The sequence below is a fragment of the Vipera ursinii genome (assembly GCF_947247035.1).
Source record: "Vipera ursinii genome assembly, chromosome: 1".
In the NCBI taxonomy this organism is placed as follows: Eukaryota; Metazoa; Chordata; class Lepidosauria; order Squamata; family Viperidae; genus Vipera; species Vipera ursinii.
Window position 1 is genome coordinate 94424471 of NC_139512.1, and position 20646 is coordinate 94445116.

At 37.0% G+C, this 20646-nt stretch overlaps 1 protein-coding gene across 4 annotated transcripts in view; it reads left to right on the plus strand.

Moving 5' to 3' along the window:
• The window catches only part of HIPK3 (homeodomain interacting protein kinase 3), a 96632-nt gene that overhangs the window by 25415 nt on the left and 50571 nt on the right, over nucleotides 1–20646 (plus strand). The gene's annotated exons all lie outside the window — the stretch shown is intronic.

Genomic DNA, 20646 nt, shown 5'->3' on the forward strand with positions numbered 1-20646 from the left:
AAGGAAAGTCTGAAGCATTCATGTACATCAATATTTTTCAAAGGCTGTTAACACACAAAAGTAGAGATTACACCATGTTTACAGGGTGACCATTTTGGCACAAAATATATAGATAGTAGCATGGATTTTAGGATAACTAAGTTAAATAGTATTTTATTTTCACTATGACTTGCATTTTAAAAAAAATACACAAGTAGAGCAAAACCATGCAATCATTCACTTTCAATTTTTGACATCATTCCAATTGTCTAGTTATGAAAATCACATGTTTTGTGGAAAAGCTTGCATCTATATATAGCAATATCAAGAAAAAAGTTTGTCTAGTAGTTTCTTTATTCCAGAACAAGATTATGTATCTGATGAAATTATCAGCATGTTAGAGAAGTAAGGACTGACAGAGAGGTAAAATACAATTATTGCATACATCTTTCCTTTGTGGTTTCTTAAAAATCAAGTAGTCTGAAGAAAGAGAAAGGATGAAAGGTTGTGTAATCCATTACTTATAATGAAAGTTTCCTTTTCTTAGTGTCCCTTTCATGAGTTAGGTTCAGGTTTGTAATTTAGGGACCTCTCATCCAGTGGAGGGATTCAAATACGTGAACAACCAGTTCTCTGTGTAGATGCTGATTCTGGAAGTCCATTCTAGGCCTGGGCAACAAAAAAGCTACCGATTCTGCTGAAGTGGTGCGAACCGGCTGAATCCCACCACTGCTCTCATCCCTGTGCTTTCACGGAGAACTTCCTTTCTCAAAAACGTAGTTGTTGACCAAAGGCTCTAAGTTACCTACCTTATCTAATCTTTCACATCCAGGACATTACTATCTGCTAAGATACTTGTTACTTATTAAATCTTTGCAAATCAAGAGGGGGTCAAGCTATTCTCCAAAGCATCTGAAAGCAGGAAGCAGTGGATGGAAACTAATTAAGGAGAGAACCAATCTAGAACTACAGAGAAATTTCTTAACAGATTAGAACAATTAATCAATGGAACAACTTGCCTCCAGAAGTTGTGGGAGCTCCAACACTGGAAGTTTTTAAGAAGAGATTCGACAACCATTTGTCTGAAATGGTAGAGTTTCCTGCTTGAGCAGGGGGTTGGACTAGAAGATCTCCAAGATCCTTTCCAACTCTGTTATTCTATTAAATCAGCATTGTAAACAAGATAGTCAAATGTATTAGCCTGCTGGCCAGCCCATGTATATACAGTAGAATTCCTTATTTATGCCTTGTTAAAGACATATTACATTCCCATAACCAAGGGGTTTATCTGTCAGGATGGCCAAAACAGTTATTTGCCAGAAATTAGTTTATTAACATTTTTATCCTACTTTTATTATTTTTATAAGGCAGCAAACTTACGCAATACTTCCTCCTGCTATTTTTCTCCACAACAACCCTCTCAGGTGGGTTGGGCGGAGAGAGAGTGACTGACCCAAAGTCACCCAGCTGCCTTTCATGCCTTACTTAGAAAAGTATTGACTTTGGCTTAGTGTGCTCTATGGATTCAACCGATAACTATTTATATTACAAAAACCAATAGAGTGTATATTCATGCTATAGTCATTATGCTTGTTCTGTGGTGGTTTTTTTTTAAATGTGCATTTTTTTTCTTCTGCAATGTGGATATCTACCTCCTAAGGTAAAGATTATCCCTGATATTAGGAGATAACCCAGGCAGTTCTGTTTAGGCTTTTCCATCTTTAGTTATGGATATTGCTGCTTTTACTGGCTGTATTTATTAATTTTTAGTAGAATAGAATAGAAGGTGGAAGAGACCTTGGAATCTTCTAGTCCAGCCCCATGTTCAAAAAGGAGGACCTATACCAGGGGTAGGCAACCTCGGCTCTTTTATGACTCATGGACTTCAACAGTCCATGAGTCATAAAAGAGCCGAGGTTGCCTACACCTGACATATACCATCTCAGACAAGTGAGTGTCTAGCCTCTTCTTAAAACTCTCCAGTGATGGAGTACCCATGATTTCTGGAGGCAAGCTGTTCCACTGGTTAATTGTCCTCACTGTCAGGAAGTTTCTCCTTAATTCCAGGTTTTATTCTTTTATTATAATAGTTTTATTTTTTTTAATTACTGCAAACTATCCGGAGTAGTATGATTGGATCAGTTTAGAAATCATGTAAAATTTTTAAAAAATCCTTTCCCCAAGTATTATTGTTATTCTTCAATAGTTTGGCATTGTGATTCTGGTTGGTGTAATTTAAAATAACATTAACTCATCATGCTCAAGCATCAAATGTTTAGCTTAGTTTTATAAATATTTGACTTTCAGAACTTGGGGATAATTTGTAGATTGGGTTTTAGAATGATTTTTTATCTTAAAATACAGTTAACATTTGACATATGACAATTATACAATCTTATTTTTGATTTTATAGATTCCACATTTAAAGAGTATTGTGTTAAAAGCATGAATTTATATTTTTTGGAATGAAATAAGGTATTTTGGCTGACAGTAGTTTGCATAATTGTAATTATGTATTTTTTCCACAATCAAAATAGATGTAAAACCGGCTGCAGTAAGAGTCTGATCTTGAATATGAAATATTTCCTATCTTTGTATTAGAATTAATATAGTAGGAGTATTACAGGCAAATGTACAAGCTTTTTAGTTTACTTATTGAGCTTCTGGAAAATTGCAGTGATTGGTAGCCCTTTACTGTCATGTCTGCCAAACTGAAATAAGGTTTGTGTCCTCATCATAATGAAAATTGCCAAATCAATTTTTACTACAAAGCTGTCAAAAGGCTTAAGACTGAGTTGTTTGTGGAAGGGAAAATATATCTTTGAGACCCTGTCATATCAGCATTGAGTCAATAAGTAGTTAATGGAAGAAACCTCTTCATTGTGGCTTGACAGCATTGTATCAGTGTGTGGCAGTGAAAACAGGCCTTTTGACAAAGGATCACATGTTCTGCTGTAAATATCACATGTGTTTCAGTGCTTTTACATCATGTTGCAGTTAATATAGGATTATAACTTTATCTGATCATCTTTATTTGTCTCTCCATGTTCAGAAGCACTGTAAAATGCTGTCGTAATAGTAACAGTTTGTTCTGATTATTTAACCTACGTAATATATGCCTTTGGGCAAGATAAAGTGGAAAAAAAATTAGGCAGATGTTTTCAACTGCTAGAAGTGTAGGTTCTGTGCCAAAGATGCAAATACAAAAGTTGTAATATGTTTCAAAGAAATCAAGTATCTAATACAGTAGAAGAATGGCTGAACGTTTTAAAAAGTAATTTTAAAAATTGGGTAGACCCGGAAGATTAGTATCTGATCCAATTTGATTTGATCCTGAATATAACGCTTTAAACAGTTGTATTATTAGTAGAATGTGCTTATGGCACAGTAGTTTAGACATGCCTATTCTAGTTTGTTTATTTTCATAAATCTACAACAGACATTTATGTAAATACCTTCCTTCTGATTGTTGGCTTGCCAAAAATGTAGTAGACATTTTTGTGTATTGGTATATGAGTTGGTGACATGTTCTTCTGCATGAATTGGTTGGAATGTATGCGCTTTAGCATGCCTTGAACTACTTTTACCCTGAAGCAAAAGTGGAGGCATGAATAGCACGCCTAAACTAGAGTTGTTTCTGAAGAATCTTGTTTTTCTTACTCATCGGTAGAAAAAAAAACGTTAACAAGTATATCTTTTGCTTTGCTCCAAAAATGTCTGTTTAATAGATTAAGACAGAATAGGCAACCGTTAAGGAGTTGGGAGCAGCAACTCTTAACGTTCTTGTGGGGGAGGGAAGAAGAATGGCTAGGATTATAGGGATGATGTCATAAAGTGGAAGAAAGACAGCTCAGTTTTAAGAGATGTTTGAATGTTGGCTTAAGTTATCTTTTACTTTGGTTATGCACATTTTAAAAAATGAAGACTTGCATACAGTTTTTCCATTGATTTTAAAGTGAAAATCAGAAATCACACCACCATTTGGTAATTTCAGTGACACATTAATGAAGTTTTCAGGATATTTCAGCAGAAAAAGTGAGGTGGGACCATGTCTGAATCATTCCTGGGTTAGGTTTATTTAGGAAAGCTTGATTCTGAATATATTTTAAGAGCCTGATAACAGCTCTTATCAACAAACTGTTAAAAAGTTTCTCCCTGAATCTGCTGAGGATGCAATAAGTTAATGCTGGTTTGGTTGTTTTGTAGACAAGCCTTTGCTGTCTTTAAGCATAGGCACACATATATCAGAACATGGATCCCTGTTTTGCTTTGTTTCTCAAAATCCTTCTCTGGATTGGAGAATTCTATAAAAGCCAGACAAAGCATTATACAAGAGGCATGTCTAACAGTATCCCGACAGTACATAGACAACAGATGACACATTGCCATTGGAAGTTAAAAAAACATTGCAGGAGGACTATTTACCGTAACTCTTTTTTCTTCAGTTATTTTTCCATTTGGAATTGTTCCTCCAAAGTTCTCTTTATTGTGTAAACAGTGGGGAAGTATCAAACAGAAGAAACAGAGGGAAAAGAGTTAAGCAACTTTCTCAACTTATACTACTTTCCTGCTTCTACTGCTGTTCTTTTGTGACTGTTTTTCTTTTAATTCCATCTGGGCACACACGTACTCAGTTCTCATGTAATATCTACTTAGGCCTTGGGAAGGGAGGAGGGAAAAAAGGTGCCTGGAAACAAAAACATAGCAACCTACTTGTAGTACAGCCAATGTAGGTGGGAATTTTATTGAAAGTTGCCATGGCTACACTTACATCAACATGGGTGGATCTGTAGCCATGATGTTATGGCCTTGGCCTTTGCTGTCTAGGAACACTGCTCTTTCTGTTCTCCAGATTGCTGCCCTTTCCCCTCCCATTTGAGACAGTGGAGGGCCTAGGATTGGTTGACTTTCCCAGTGGGTAAGATTTGATATTAAGAGGAGGAAAACCTAACGTTGGGTTATCCCGCGGCTAGTTTTTTGAGGATGGCTCTTCTAATGTTAAAAGGAGACAAACTAAAATGAGTATTGATGAAGATTAGATAAAATTGAACAGGTCCACACACCAAATTAGAGCTGTTCTCATTTTATTCCCTTCCATTTACTTCTACAGTATATACTTCCTCTCATTGCTCATAATTAGGTGGAAGAGATTGAAGGAAAATAAAACCCTCTCTCAGGAAAAAGACAGAAAGAGGCAAATATCTCTCGTGTCAGTGCTTGCGTCACTTGCTGACAGTTTTTAAGCTAGCAGAATGTGCAGCATTTGGAATGCTCTGAATGAAAACTCATCTATTGGAATGTACTACAATATACAGTTTCACTAGATCCCTACATGTACTAAAATCACAGCTATATGGCAATGGGGATCTGCTTTTCAGAGTAGAGAGATTGCCTGTGTGATGACAAGGGAATTGAACCCTCGGGTTCCTGTTCTTCTCCTCCTTGCAACTTTTTGCAAACTACACAGATGTTTCCTGATTTAAGTTTATCTGTCTCTGAATTTGGCTGTGGGGCATTCTTTAGCTGTTGGTATATTCTATTGCCACTACGCACTTTTCCTCTGACCTCCCATTGCCTTAATAAGTGATTGAGGTAGTCTGTATTTAAACTTGGACATGCTGTCATCATGCATAGTTTCAGTTTGTGTATCAGTTTTGCTTGGTTTCAATTGCAGCATGTCAAAAACTTGCAGACCAGAGAATACGTATTTGAATTTGACTGGAAGAAAGAAATGTAAAATATCAATTCTTAGGCAAAGATATTTGAGTATAAAAATATGTGGTCTCTAAGGTTACCTTATGCACAGGCAGGCTATTTATTTATTTAGATCTCTTTTGTTGACTCAAATAGTAGTAGCCCTCCACTATTTCAGACAAAAACTACTCTTCCCTAGCTCTTTAGTTTGAGCTTTTGAGATACTTTATCAATTTATACATCACTAAAGTTGTACAACAGGTGGGCAGCGTATACATTTAATAAATAAAAAATAAATATGCCTTGATTTAAAAGAGATTAAAATCATTCTCTACTTTGTGCTCTTTCACTGGATATCTATAAATATACTGCTAAGAAACAATAGGCCTATTCCATTCCAAACACAAATTTGAATCGTCCTATGTAATAGGGGTTTTTTTCCATGTAAAAGTGAAGTGTGTATTATGTAATGGCTTTTTTGTTACTTTTGAGAGTCATGTGCCTTATAAATTGAGATCTGCTAAACCAACTTGCTACCTAGAGCAGGAATCCTAATATCATTCCAGACCAACTTTTGCTTGAAAATTTCAAGTGATGGAAAACCCACAGTGACAAGAGATACAGTGTTCTAATATTTATAACAGTGGTACAGAAATTGGTTAATTATCCCCAAGGGAATAATTTGGACATATCCTGGGGATAATGGAGCAATTTCTAATTGTGAGTGAAGGATCCAGTTTGGGGCTCCTGCTGTCAAAACTTTTGTGTAAAACAACAGTGTTTTTTTATGGGGGAAGGGACATTATTTGAGATGGAGAAAAGAAGAAATTGGGTGAAATAGTATAAGAACCTTAATACTGTAGCTCTCTTGGTCAGGAAAATTGTACCTTATTTTGTTTTTTAATTTCTTTCTGTAAAGCTTCTACCCAGACTTAAGCCTACAGCTGGGTTTTCTAACACCTTTTCGCTTTAGGTCTCCGCCTCCGTGTACAAGGGAAAAAAAAGGTTCAATCAATCAATTTCAACTTCTCGTGGGGAAAAAAAGATCTCACAAAGTTGGAATTGATTGATTAAACTTTTTAGTCCCACCCAGTCTGCTGTTACCATTGCAGCCATGCCCACCCAATGGGCCATGCCCACCCAAAGGGCCACACCCACCTGGCACCCGATGATACATAAGTGGGTTTTGGGTTGCAGTTTGGGCACTCGGTCTCTAAAAGTGTGTAGTGGGGTGCCCCAGGGCTCTGTTCTGGGCCCAGTGCTCTTCAATATCTTCATTAACGATTTCGATGAGGGGATAGATGGGGAACTCATCAAATTTGCAGACGACACCAAGCTGGCAGGAATAGCCAATACTCCAGAAGATAGGCTTAAAATACAGGAGGATCTAGACAGACTCGAACACTGGGCGCTATCTAACAAAATGAAATTCAATGGTGAAAAAAGTAAGGTTCTACATTTAGGCAGAAAAAATCAAATGCACAGGTATAGTATAGGTGGTGCCTTGCTCAATAGTAGTAACTGTGAGAGGGATCTCGGAGTTCTAGTGGACAATCACTTCAATATGAGCCAGCAGTGTGCTGCAGCTGCCAAAAAAGCCAACACAGTGCTAGGCTGCATTAACAGAGGGATAGAATCAAGATCAAGTGAAGTACTAATATCACTTTACAATGCCTTGGTAAGGCCACACCTGGAATACTGCACCCAGTTTTGGTCACCACGATGTAAAAAAGATGTTGACACTCTAGAAAGATTACAGAGAAGAGCAACAAAGAAGATTGGGGGACTGGAGGCTAAAACATATAGGGAACGGTTGCTGAAATTGGGTATGTGTAGTTTAATGAAGAGAAGGGCGAGGGGGGACATGATAGCAGTGTTCCAATATCTCAGAAGCTGCCACAAAGAAGAGGGAGTCAAGCTATTCTCCAAAGCACCTGAAAGCAGGACAAGAAGCAACGGATGGAAACTAGTCAAGGAGAGAAGCAACCTAGAACTAAGGAAAAACTTCCTGACAGACAGAACAATTAACCAGTGGAACAACCTGCCTCCAGGGGCGGTGAATGCTCCAACACTGAAAGTTTTTAAGAAGGGACTAGACAGTCATTTGAAATGGTATAGGGTTTCCTGCCTGAGCAGGGGGTTGGACTAGATGACCTCCAAGGTCCCTTCCAACTTATTATTATTATTAGATGTATAAAACGAATTATAGTGCGGATATATGGAAGATTTTGTAGGGTTATGCAATGAAGTTAATTACAAAAGGAAGTATTTCTTCCTACATCACGTAATTAGCTTATGTAATTTGTTATGCTAGGCCTTTGCTATATGAATTTAACAGATTAAGTTTCAAAACATCATGGAAGATATGATTTAGAAAAGTAATGAAATAGGAAAATGCTTTTAAAAGCTTTTTTTGAGTTCCCTCTATTTTCTCTTTCTCTCAGTTATTTACCGGTATATCTCCAGCTAGATTTATTGTCTGTAATAGCTTTATACAATAGCTGTTATATTTATTATACTTTCAAATATTAATTTTTTTAGATGTTTTACTATCTTTTAGAAGTAAAAAAAAAAGTTAACTAGAAAGAAGACTAGCGCGTTAGGCAGCCGCTAAATATTTTGTCAGTGCACAGTAGTCACTCAAGATCATGTTGTAAAAATACATAATTTTCCCCTCTGATTTTCACTGTGCTTTAATGAAAGTAATAATGAAAATAAAATCTGCTAGGCTTATCATTTCTCTATTTTGCATTCCTAGAACTCCCAAAGACACCTCTGGAAAGGTGGATTTTAGTTCCTCCCAAAACAAGGATGTCCCTCAAAGGATGTTCCCCCTTCCCCCCCCCCAATGCATGGCTTCTGACTGCATAAAGTTGCTCACCCTTTGAACTTTAGAATATAAGAAAAGATCTATTACATTGCCTCTAGGTGCCACAAAAAACTATGTTTCCTACAGTATATATCTTAAGCAGCAGCAGCTTGTATCAAACTTCAAACCTTTTATTTATCTTGCCTTGACTATCTGTACTCTTTTATGTTTTGTATTGTGTGGCAAATATATAGTTGTTGCTCACTTTAAAACAACTATATATTAAAGATACCAAGATTGGGAAAGCAGTATTCCCCCCCCCTGAAATAATGATTTAAAGGCTAAAAGAGGCAAAAATTATGATTTTCTTCCTATTATTCTTTTCCTAAAACATTCAAGCACATCCCTCCAATTTTTAATATTTTAATTCTTTGGTCCATCACGTTGCTAGTCAAATTGAACTGTTTTATTGTTGAACGTGACTAGCAAAAAGATACTAAGCTTCAGTCAGCTTATAAATATCAGTAGTGAAGCAACACTACTTTAATAATTTTGCCTAAATTGCATTAGTTCACATAATCAACTATTATTTTTGGAAGAAGAGAAAACTTATTAACCTTTAAGGAAAGTAATGTAATATATTATGAGTGGGAATCAGTTGGCAGTAGTCAAATTAATGTCACCAGACTGTTCTGCTTAAAGGGAAAAAAAACAATCTTGGATAACTTCTGGGTCATGTGCTTGGAGCTCATATCTAAGGTAAAGCAACCACAAAAAGGATAAAACTATTGTAAATTAGTGTGTAAATGCATAAATTTGCAATGGCGATTTAATATGCAGATAAGTGATATGATTTAAACATTGTGGGGGTTTTTCCCTGTGTTTTTGGCTTTTTAGAAGCTTGGGGAATTACAAAGAAGCAAAATTAATTTTTGCTTGATGGCCTAGAATATTGTTTTGAGTAATTGATTTTGGTAGGTTGTATAAATCTAGTCATTTTAATGTATTGAATAAACTGGTTTACAGTACTCTAAAGCTAGCCAACAGCATTATGGTTAATCTATTTATACAGATATTTTATATGTATCTACCACTAGATAGAAACCAACAAAACACTTTCTCAAGTACAATCCAAATGATAGCACAGTGTTTTTTTAATTATAGTTTGCTAGTATGAAGGAGTAGACTTCCACAGTAGCCATGCAGCCTGGGAAACAAACATGGCTTCTTAATGAGTTGCAATAGTATTGGGTTTACCATTCCATATTACTTTGAAACGCATCTTTCATATCACATTCAAAATATTTCACAGCCCTCAAAGCAGTGTTTAAATCATATTTGGATGTCATAATTTGGAAGGTTGAAGGTTCAGATGGTAAACTATTGAACTAAAAGTAATAGCTCCAGCATCATAACTTTAAATAGGAATATTTTAGTGAATGAAACAAGAAAATAATCTTTGAAATGAGCTCTTTTGTTCTCTGTATTTATTTCTCCACATAATCATCACCATTCTACTTTTTGCCAATGATGGGCAAATTTCTTACAGTTGTCATGAAAGAACTCCATCCTTTGTCTCTTCATCCAAGTCTTGACAGTCCTCTCCACCTCTTCCTTTGAACCAGAAATGTCCACAAAGGTATTCCTTCAGGTTGGGGAAAAAGTAAAAGTCACATGGCATCATGTCTGGACTGCATGGCCGATGGAATAAGATGGTGGAATCCACATTCATAATTGCATCTTGGGTGGCTTATGAGATGTGAACTTAGCATTCTCATGTTGCAGCAACAATTCATTCTTGTGCTTCTGAATTTGCTTAATTGCTTCAAAGTGGCATAGGTGGAAAAGATATCAGGACATGGTTGAACATGTAAAGTGTAGAGTTCTTTTGTGATGACTTTTAAGACACTTAATTCATTTTTGAAAGAATGTATGTAGGTAGCAAATGGTGGTGATTATGCGGAGAAGTAAATATAGGGAACAAGGTATGCTCATTTCAAGGATTGTTTTCCTGTTTCATTTATTAAACTGTTCCTATTTAAACTAAAGTTATTGAGGTAGATATATTACTTTTCATTTAACCCTCATACTTGTTCCACTATTACATGGAGGAAGTTCTGTCTTCCATTTCAGAATTTAACTAAGGCGTATAACGTTAATAATGCAAAAGTTAAAGTGATTTTAGATCAGTATTTAGCAGCTGGAGGGTAAGCAAGGAGAATTAGTTTAGTTCTAAAGTTCACAACTATTTTTTTTTTTATTTTATTACATTTATATCCCGCCCTTCTCCGAAGACTCAGGGCAGCTTACAAGCTTAGCAGTAGCCTTCATTCTATGTATATGCCTGCTTGTTAGGGTTTTCACACAAACCCCAAGCGGCATTATTACAGAGACAGCTTAATTGCCCCCAACAATCTGGGTCCTCATTTCACCTACCTCGGAAGGATGGAAGGCTGAGTCAACCTTGAGCCTGGTGGGATGCGAACCTGCACTAATTGCAGGCAGCTGGTGTTACTTGAGGCATCAGCCCACTGCTCCACCAAGGCTATATTTGTATATTCTATAACCATATTTGGTATATTTATAGTTAAATTATGGGCTATATTTTCTAATTCTCTTCTAATAGTTCAGATTATCAGTTCTGGTTTACTTAAGCAGAAAATGCATGGTATCATTTGTCAATATACAGCTCCATTTCTCTCTAGTTGAGCAGCCCAGGAACTCCTGGTTAATTGTTAACGTGACTGCATCACTATAGCCTGAAAAGCGAAGCAGTGATCTTAAGGTGGTTATCAGTTCCATGTTTGGACCACATTTGACTATGATTGGTAGGAAAATAGCTTAATATGTTGAACAGGCATTAGGTGGAAGATATGGAATTACGAGTAAATATTTTATATGTCCTTTTATAGTCATAGCAATAGCAAGATGATCACTACTCGGAGCTATGTGTGTTGCATGGGCTGTTCTACGTCTACTAAGCTAATATTCTATTTTCAGCCATGGTGGTAAAAGCTTATGTGATGTTTTTTTTTCAAATCCCATTTATATCCCGCCCTTCTCCGAAGACTCAGGGCGGCTTACAATCTAAGCACAAATGAATGTGCTTAGCAATAGCCTTCATTCTATGTATATGCCTGCTTATTAGGGCTTTCGCCCCCCCCCCCCCCAGCGGCATTATTACAAAGTCAGCTTATTGCTCCCAACAATCTGGGTCCTATGTTAACATAAATTCCAGCTTTTGCATATGAAGTGGTTGTTCCAGGCTGGCTTTTGCCTATAATAATAACATTTCTTTTTTTTTTATTGAAAAGTTTTAACATACAATTTTCCTTTAAAACCCCCCTCCCCCTCCCTTCTCCCCCCCTACCTCTCCCCCCTCCCCCCCTCCCCCCCGATTTCCCAGAGCTAAATACAAGGTATATATATAAAAAGCAATCATAAACAATCATATACTAACAACTATAAACTCTAAAATCCATCACTCTCTAGCTTATATAGGATAAAACAAGCCTTAGTAATATTAAATATATATAAAGAAACTAAAAGAAAAAAAGAAAAAAAGAAAGAAGACTTATTCAAATGCTACATAAAACTTCTTAACCCTATACTTGTTCTGGATAAACTCAATCCATTTTCTCCATTCCATAATATAGCGTTCTTGCGAGTGATCTTTCAAATAGGCCGAAATCTTCGCCATCTCAGCCAGGTCGGAAACCTTTAAAATCCACTCTTCTATGGTCGGCAGTTCCTCTTTCTTCCAATACTGACCTATCAAAAGTCTTGCTGCCGTAATTAAATGCAACATCAGCTTGGTGTCCACAACTGTAGCATCTGTAATTATTCCCAACAAAAAAAGTTGCGGACAAAACTTTATCCTCTGTTTAAAGATCTTCTGCATATTCCACCAGACTTTTATCCAAAAAGCCTTAACCTTTTTACATGTCCACCATATGTGAAAATATGTTGCATCTTCATCACCGCACCTCCAACATTTAGGCTGATAATTTGGATACATACTTGCAAGCTTTTTAGGATCTAAATGCCATCTGTAAAACATTTTGTAAAAATTCTCTCTTAGATTTTGAGCTTGTGTAAATTTTACGTTCCTCACCCAAATCTTTTCCCACGTATCCATTGTGATAACTTCCTGGATGTTTTGGGCCCATTTTATCATACAATCCTTAACAAGCTCTGTTTCTGAGTCAATCTCTATCAATGCAAGATATATCTGTTTGATATGTGCTGGACCCTGATTTCTAATTTGCTTTATCAAATTTTCATCAGTCATTGTAAAACCATTTTTCTGGTCTTCTTTCCACCTGGCCCGTAACTGAGTATATTGAAACCAGTTTTGAACAACCTTCTCTTCTCGCAAGAGGCTATATGATTTCAAACACCAGACATTTCTTTCCAAACTTAGGATCTCCTTGTACGTAGTCACATCATGTTTGAAACCAGCATGTATATTTTCTATTGCATGTTTTGGAATTGCCCACAGTGGTATCTTGCAATCTAGCTTATGTCTATACTTCTTCCAAACTCTCAACAATGCCTATCTTAGAATATGCACTCTAAACACATTGTCTACCTTCTTATCATACAACAAATATGCATGCCAGCCAAACAACAAATCATGGCCCTCAAGATTTAATAATCTCTCTTGTGACAAATTAATCCAATCACTTATTCCTACTAATGCAGCAGCTTCATAATATAGTTTAAAATTGGGCATTTTAAGGCCACCTCTCTCACGAGTATCCTGCATAATCTTAAGTTTAACTCGTGGCTTTTTCCCTGCCCACACAAATTTATTGATACCTCGCTGCCATTCCTCCAAATTAGAGTCTTTCTTAAGAATAGGTATCATTTGAAATAAAAATAAAAATTTAGGCAGGACATTCATTTTCACTGCTGCAATCCGTCCCAACAAAGACAATTGCAATTTTTCCCAACTCTCCAGTTCTTTTTGAATTTTCCCCCATAGTTTTTCATAATTATTTTTATATAACTTTGTATTAGAGGGCGACAAAAGCACCCCCAAATATTTAACCCTTTTAACAATCTCAAATCCAGTTAATCCTTCTAAGAGAGCCTTTTGCGAAACTGTCATATTTCTGGCCAAAATTTTGGTTTTCTGTATATTAACTTTGAATCCAGAAACCTTCCCATATTGTGTTATTATCTCCATCAGGTCCACAACAGAGTTCTCTGGCTGGGTGACTGTAACAACCAGATCATCTGCGAATGCTCTCAATCTATAATCCTGATCTCTAATTTGTATCCCCTTAATTTTTTCCGAATTCAGTATTTTAACCAATAATATCTCTAATGTTAACACAAATAACAAGGGCGATAACGGACACCCTTGCCTTGTGCCCTTCTCGATATTACATGCCTCTGTCAGGCTATTATTAACTATAATTCGGGCAGTTTGTTTTTGATATAATGCCCTAATCGGTTGCAAAAATTTTTCCCCAAAATCCATTTTGTCTAAAACTTTCAACAAAAATTGCCAATTCAATTGATCAAAAGCTTTTTCAGCATCTAGAAAAATTAGCGCCGCAGAGATCTGGTTGTTCCTTTCCAAAAACTCTAACACATCAACTATATGCCTCACATTATTTTTCATTTGCCTACCACTAATAAACCCCGTTTGGTCCCCATGAATCACCTGTTGCAGAACCCTCATCAGTCTATTAGCCAAAACCTTAGCAAATATCTTGTAATCTGTATTTAAAAGCGATATCGGTCTGTAATTTTTAACTTGAGTAGCATCTTGGTCTTCCTTCGGAATCAGGGAAATAAAAGCAGTTCTCCAAGACGGTGGCACCTTTTCCCCCCTCTGGATTGTCTGGAACAGTTCCTTTAACGGTTTTATCATCTCTAATTGCAAATTTTTATAATAGGCCGCAGTCAAACCATCCGTACCTGGTGCTTTATCCACCTTCAGTTCCTTAATTGCTGTAAAAATTTCTTCTTCTGTAATCAATTGGTTAATCCCCTCTTTTTGTACTTGCGTAAGAACCGGGATGCTAGCATTCTCCAAATATATATCAATGTCTTTTTCATTAATTTTCTCCTTAGCATATAATTTAGAATAAAAATCCACAAATGCGTCCTTGATAAGGTCCTGTTGAAACACAACCCTTCCTTTATGCTCAATCTTATCAATATTAGAAGCCCTTTGTTTTTTCCTCAATCTATAAGCTAACCATCTACCTGGTTTATTAGCGTTGCAAAAAGTATTATGCCTGGCAAACCGCAAATTGGTTGCCACTTGGTCAGCCATTAGTTTATCAAATTGTCCTCTTAACAATTTAATAGCCTCCTTAATCTTCACATCCTCCGAGTTCAAAATCAAAGCCTTTTCTTTTTCCTTTATTTCATTCTCCAGTTCTTTCCTTCTAGCTTCCACAGCACGTCTATGTTTATTATTCATATATATCAACACCCCTCTCATGTAGGCCTTGCTAGCATCCCAAACCATATCCATAGAGGTACCCTTGTTCATATTAATTTCAAAAAAATCCTTCATCCGCTGTTTGCACTCTTCCACATTTCTCTGATTTCTAAATAAGTTCTCATTTACGCGCCAGGAGCGCCTGTCCCTTTTCTCTTTATCAATCTCTAACCAAACTGGGCTATGATCAGAGATAGTTCTTGCGCAAATCTTCACCTTTTTAGTCCTCAAAAAAAATCATTAGTCAACAAAATAAAATCAATCCTCGAAAAAGATTGATGTCTATCAGAATAAAAAGTATAATCCTTTTCCTGTAGATGTCTCTCACGCCAAATATCTCGCAGTTCCAAGTCATCCTTCATTTCAAAAAAAGATTTAGGCAGTCTAGCATGACTTGGAATGCGCTTAAAAGCTCCAGCCTTGTCCATCTGTACATCCAAAACCCCATTCCAATCCCCCATAAAAATAAAAGATTTATAATCCAACTGGGTAAGCTTTGTGTGAAGTAAACTAAAAAAGTCAGCTTGTTGTTGATTAGGTGCATATAATCCAACTAAAAGCGTCTTTTTACCTTCTAACAGCAGCTCTATCATAACGTATCTTCCATGCTTATCTGCTTCAATTAAGTCTGCTGTTAAGGCACTTTTAACATAAACAACCACTCCATTTTTCTTATTCATTGCAGAAGCGACAAATTGCGTACCCAACCTTGAGTTCAATAAATACTTTTGATCCAAGACTCTAATATGCGTTTCTTGCAAGCATATAACATCTATCTTGAATTGTTTTAAATATTGAAAAACTTTCTTCCTCTTCTGTGGTGAATTTAGTCCATTAACGTTCCAAGTTAAAAATTTAGTTGCCATGCATATCCTCCCAAAGCTCTTGGAGCACTGTTTTGATAGGACTATCATCTTTAGGCCGTGCTCCTCCCACTGCTTGGCTATGAGTACGTTGTGAAGATTCCAAAGACTTTTATTTTCTTTGCTCGTTTTAAAGCAGCACGCGTTACCCTTTGCTCTCTAGTATCATCCAAAGAAGTTATAGCTTGATCTCCTCCAGCACCATTTTCCTCTACTTCAACCTCTTGATGTTCTCCTTCTCCAGATCCCTTTGCAGCTTCCAAAAGTGTTAATGGGGTTGCTTTTAAGACGTTATTATAGAAATCACGCGCTTGCTTCACAGTAATCAGCCGGTACCTTTTACCTTCATGCATCACCATCAGCCCATCTGGAATCTCCCATCTAATAATAACATTTCTTGAAGAACAACTCTTGCTTTGTAGTTGAATATGGTTTCTATATTGTTGTGCTACTGTAATATTAGAAATCGATGTTCCCTATTCAGAAATTTAATTTAGGTTTGATTCAAGTCAATGTAGGGATTAAAGAAATAACTCAGAAATTTAATTAGTTGACTCTCTCATCCACCCATCAATTTTGACAGAGCTTGAAGCTTTATGGTAGTGTTTCTCAATTTTGGGAACCTTAAGCTGTGTGGACATGCTGGCTAGGGAATTCTGGGAATTGAAGTCCACACAACTTAAAAGTTTCTAAGGTTTAGAAATGCTGCCTTAAGATAATGTCATTCCATTTGAGACATTTTGGCAAACTACATTGGATCTGTTGTTACCCATGAGATTAGAAGATATGTATGTCGTTTATATTAACCCTCTTTATAAATAAGTTATTATTCCTTCAAATCTTGTTTTTTTCCTTTGGCAAAATTCATTTTATTAAAATTTCATATCTGAGAAGGTGGATAGTCTGTTCACAATAGTGAATTGTCTCCTATTTTGATAATGGACCTGTGTGGTGGTGGTTGTTTTTTTTTAAAAAAATCCTTTAACGTAACTTGCTTATTGTTAACAAAGCAGTTCTTTTTTTATTAACTCAAAAGCACATCCACTCAATTAACAATGTAAAAACAAAGAAAATGAGATATCAATCAGGTTGCTAGATCCCTTATTTGTTAGATGGGCAAACTGTGGACAATGAATTCATATTCAAGCATTGTCACTGTGTTTTCAGAATAAAAATTGATGATAAAAATCTTGAAATAATAATGATTATTTATTACATTTATATGCCACCTGACTCCTCGTGATTTTGGGCAACTCACAGTAATCAAAGAAATTACAGTAAATCAAATTATTTTTTTAAAAAGATGGAAAGTGCAAAAGAAGATGGAATGAAATAAGGGGTCTCAGTCTCCATTGCTAAAGACCTGGGTGAAGGACCATGCCTTCATTGCTGTTCTAAACAACAGCAGAGTTGGGGGACCTCATTCTTGAGGGTAGGCACTTCTATATAGATGTGCTTCTGGGGTCCTGAAATATGAGATTGTAATCAAAGGAACCCAGAGCATGCCAGCCTTGCCAGATCAAAGTGGTTGGCCAGATAGTGTAGAAGACAGTGGTGTCTCAAGTCACCAGGCCCTAGGCCAGGGGTGTCAAACCGCCGGCCTGCGGGCCGAATGCATCATCAGGAAACCATGCCCACCACATTGCTGACAATGGAGAAAAAGCTCCGATACATCGCGCAATGTCACATGACGTCGCGAGTTTGACCTGTCTGCCCTAGGCCATCTTGGACTTGATAGGTGACAACCAGGTCTTTGAATTTCATTCAGAAGAAAACTGACTAATTTTTAAAGAAAATCCAAAGCTATTTGGAACAAGAATTTGATTGTAAAATCATTTCATTGCTATTTTTTGAGTGGATAGTAGTTATTTAAAAGGTATAATCTTCCAGAAGTTTGAAACCGCAGACCTAGGAATATATGCAAGTATTTGTATCCATGCACTGTTGACTTTCAGATCTCTTAAAACCTTTGCAATAAAACAGCAACTTAGCCTCATTTGTCTTCATTCTTCCCTTTCTCTGTACGTATCTTTTAAAAGGCTATTCTCTGAAAAGGTGCTACGAATAGCAGCACACACTTATGGGAAGGTGAAGCTTTCTCCCTCCCAGTATCCTTTATAGCAATAGAACAAAGTGTGTAACTTTCTTTTTTTTTTTATTGAAAAGTTTTAAAATACAATTTTCCTTTGAAAAACCCCCCTTCCCCCTCCCTCCTCCCCTCCCTACCTCCCCCCTATCTCCCCCCTCCCCCTCTCCCTCCTCCCTCCCCTGCCTCCCCCCCCTCTACTTCCCCTCCTCCCCCCCTCCCCCCCCCGACTTCCCAGAGCAAAATACAAGGTATATATCTAAAAAGCAATCATAAACAATCATATACTAACAATTATAAACTCTAAAATCCATCACTCTCTAGCTTATATAGAGTAAACCAATCCTTAACAATACTAAATATGTATAAAGAACTAAAATAAAAGAAAACTAGCATCATTCCCATCTATGTTCTTCCACAATTCACTATTACCTAGACATATTCTCACTTACACATCACAAGCACCTATCCCTATTAACCTCTCTAGCAAATAGGCTATAATAGATAGTTCTTACACAAATTAACCCGCATTAACCCACAAAACTTTCTTCCTCTTCCTCTGTAGTAAATTGTCCATTAATTCCAAATTAAAAATTCTGTTACCATACATATCATCCCAAAACTCTTAAAAACACAACTACCACTTGACTATAAGTATATTGTGGAAGTTCCATAGATTTCTACTAGTCTTATTTTTTTATCTTTTTTGAGCGTTTTAAGGCAGCACGCGTCACCCTCTGTTCTCTAGGATCATCCAAAAGAGTTGCAGCTTGATCTCCTCCTGTACCCTTCTCGTCTATCTGTCCATCTTCATCCTCTTGATGTTCTCCTTCTCCAGATCCCTCTGCAGCTTCCAGAAGTGTTGATGGGGTTGCTTTTAAAACATTGTTGTAAAAATCATGTGCTTGCTTCACAGTACCCAAACAGTACCTTTTGCCATCATATATGAAGCTCAACCCAGCTGGGATCTCCCATCTGAACCTTATATCTCTTTGCTTGAGCTCTTGCACAAGAAATATAAAGTCCTTCCTTCTCTTTAAAATCTTTGGAGGAATTTCTTTTAGAACCAAAACTTCTTGACCAGCAATCACAACTTTAGTATCATAGGCAGCTTGTATAACTTCATCTCTAATTTCCCTTTTTACAAAATAAACCACCACATCTCTAGGCAACTTTCTCTGCTTAGCAATCCACGAATTCACACGAAACACTTTGTCCATGCCTTGTTTTATTTCAGATGCTGGATGGTTCAATACCCCCTCAAAAGCCTCAGAAACCAGCTGCTTTAAATCTTCTTTAATATTCTCTTTTAGGCCTCTAATTCTAACAGCAAACTGCATCTGGTAAAATTGAGCCAGACTCTGTTCGCTATCCATTTTGTCTTTTAAATCTTCAATTTCCAATACTTTTGCTTCTAATATAGCATTCTTTTGAGTCAAGTCTTCCACTTGGTCATCCAGCACCTCCACACATTTAGCTACTTTATGCACTGAGGACAAAATGTCTACCTTCATCTCTCTAAGTTTCTGCTCCATCCTTTCTTCCATTCTCTGCTCCAATTTCTCCAATTTCTCCTCCATCTGTACAAATTTAACACCCATTGACTCCAAAATTAACTGGGTATGTTTTTCAAGATCCTTCGATGTCAATACATCAGGAGAATGCAACGCCTGCAGTAATGATTGTTGTTGCACCGGAGAATTTCCAGCACTCCGAAAAGTTCTAGGGGGAGGTTTAGCCGCCATCTTTTACTTACAATTGTGACGCACTTTCACTTTAAGTTTTAAGCAAAGTCCATCAAGCTTGAGAGTAAAATAAAATAATCCTCTTCATCTCTTCATCTTTCCCTCTTGTACTGCTCTGCCTGCTCTTTTCCTTTCATAGTCTCTCCTTCAAGCAGGGATGGTCGCAGACGCCTGGCTCTGCTCCATAAAGTCCGGAGCAGAGACGCTAGCCAGCTGGGAGCAGCCCAGGCTACGGGGGAGTTCAATCCTTCAGCCGCCCGAGCTCCAAGCTCAGGCGGCCCCGGAGAACTCGACCCCTACCTGGGGGCTCACCCCCTCCTCTTCTCCCGAGGAGGGGGCTTCAAATTCGCCCGAACAGCTGATCGACGCTGTTTCGGGCGAAAAATCACACAGCTGAGCCGCGGGCAGCCCGGGAAGGCTGTCTCCGGCGCCGCGGAGCCACCGGAAGTCCAACAAAGTGTGTAACTTTCATCAAGCACTGAAGTCACTTGGTTTCTCTGTTTAGCACACAAGCTCTGCTATGTACCTAAAAGAGATACTCCTCCCAGTTTACCATCGAAAATGTAAAATTTAATCTTTGAAAATCATTTTACTACATACAAAAAAAGCTTGCAGGACCATTCAATTCATATAATATGCTATTTGCCTACTGTTGTATCGTTCATACATATTGCTACAGACAAAGAAATATAAAGGTGTTTGGTTGAAAGTTGATACTCCTTTGCACTATCTTTATATTAAATGTTTTATATTAAAATTATAAAAGTAAGTCAGGAGCCATTTTTACTTTCTTGTTGAGAAATTGGATAAATATTATATAAATTTGTAGTTTTTAAAATGATAAATATCCTTTAAATTCTTCTGTATATTCTCATAAAAGACTATTGGAAAAAGAACTTTGAAAGCCAAAAAGAAGACAATTTAAGAATTTGAGTTGGATGATGCATGTTTAAGGCCATCTGTATAGAATCATAATTTGGGAAGAATCAAAGACTTTTATTTCTGGG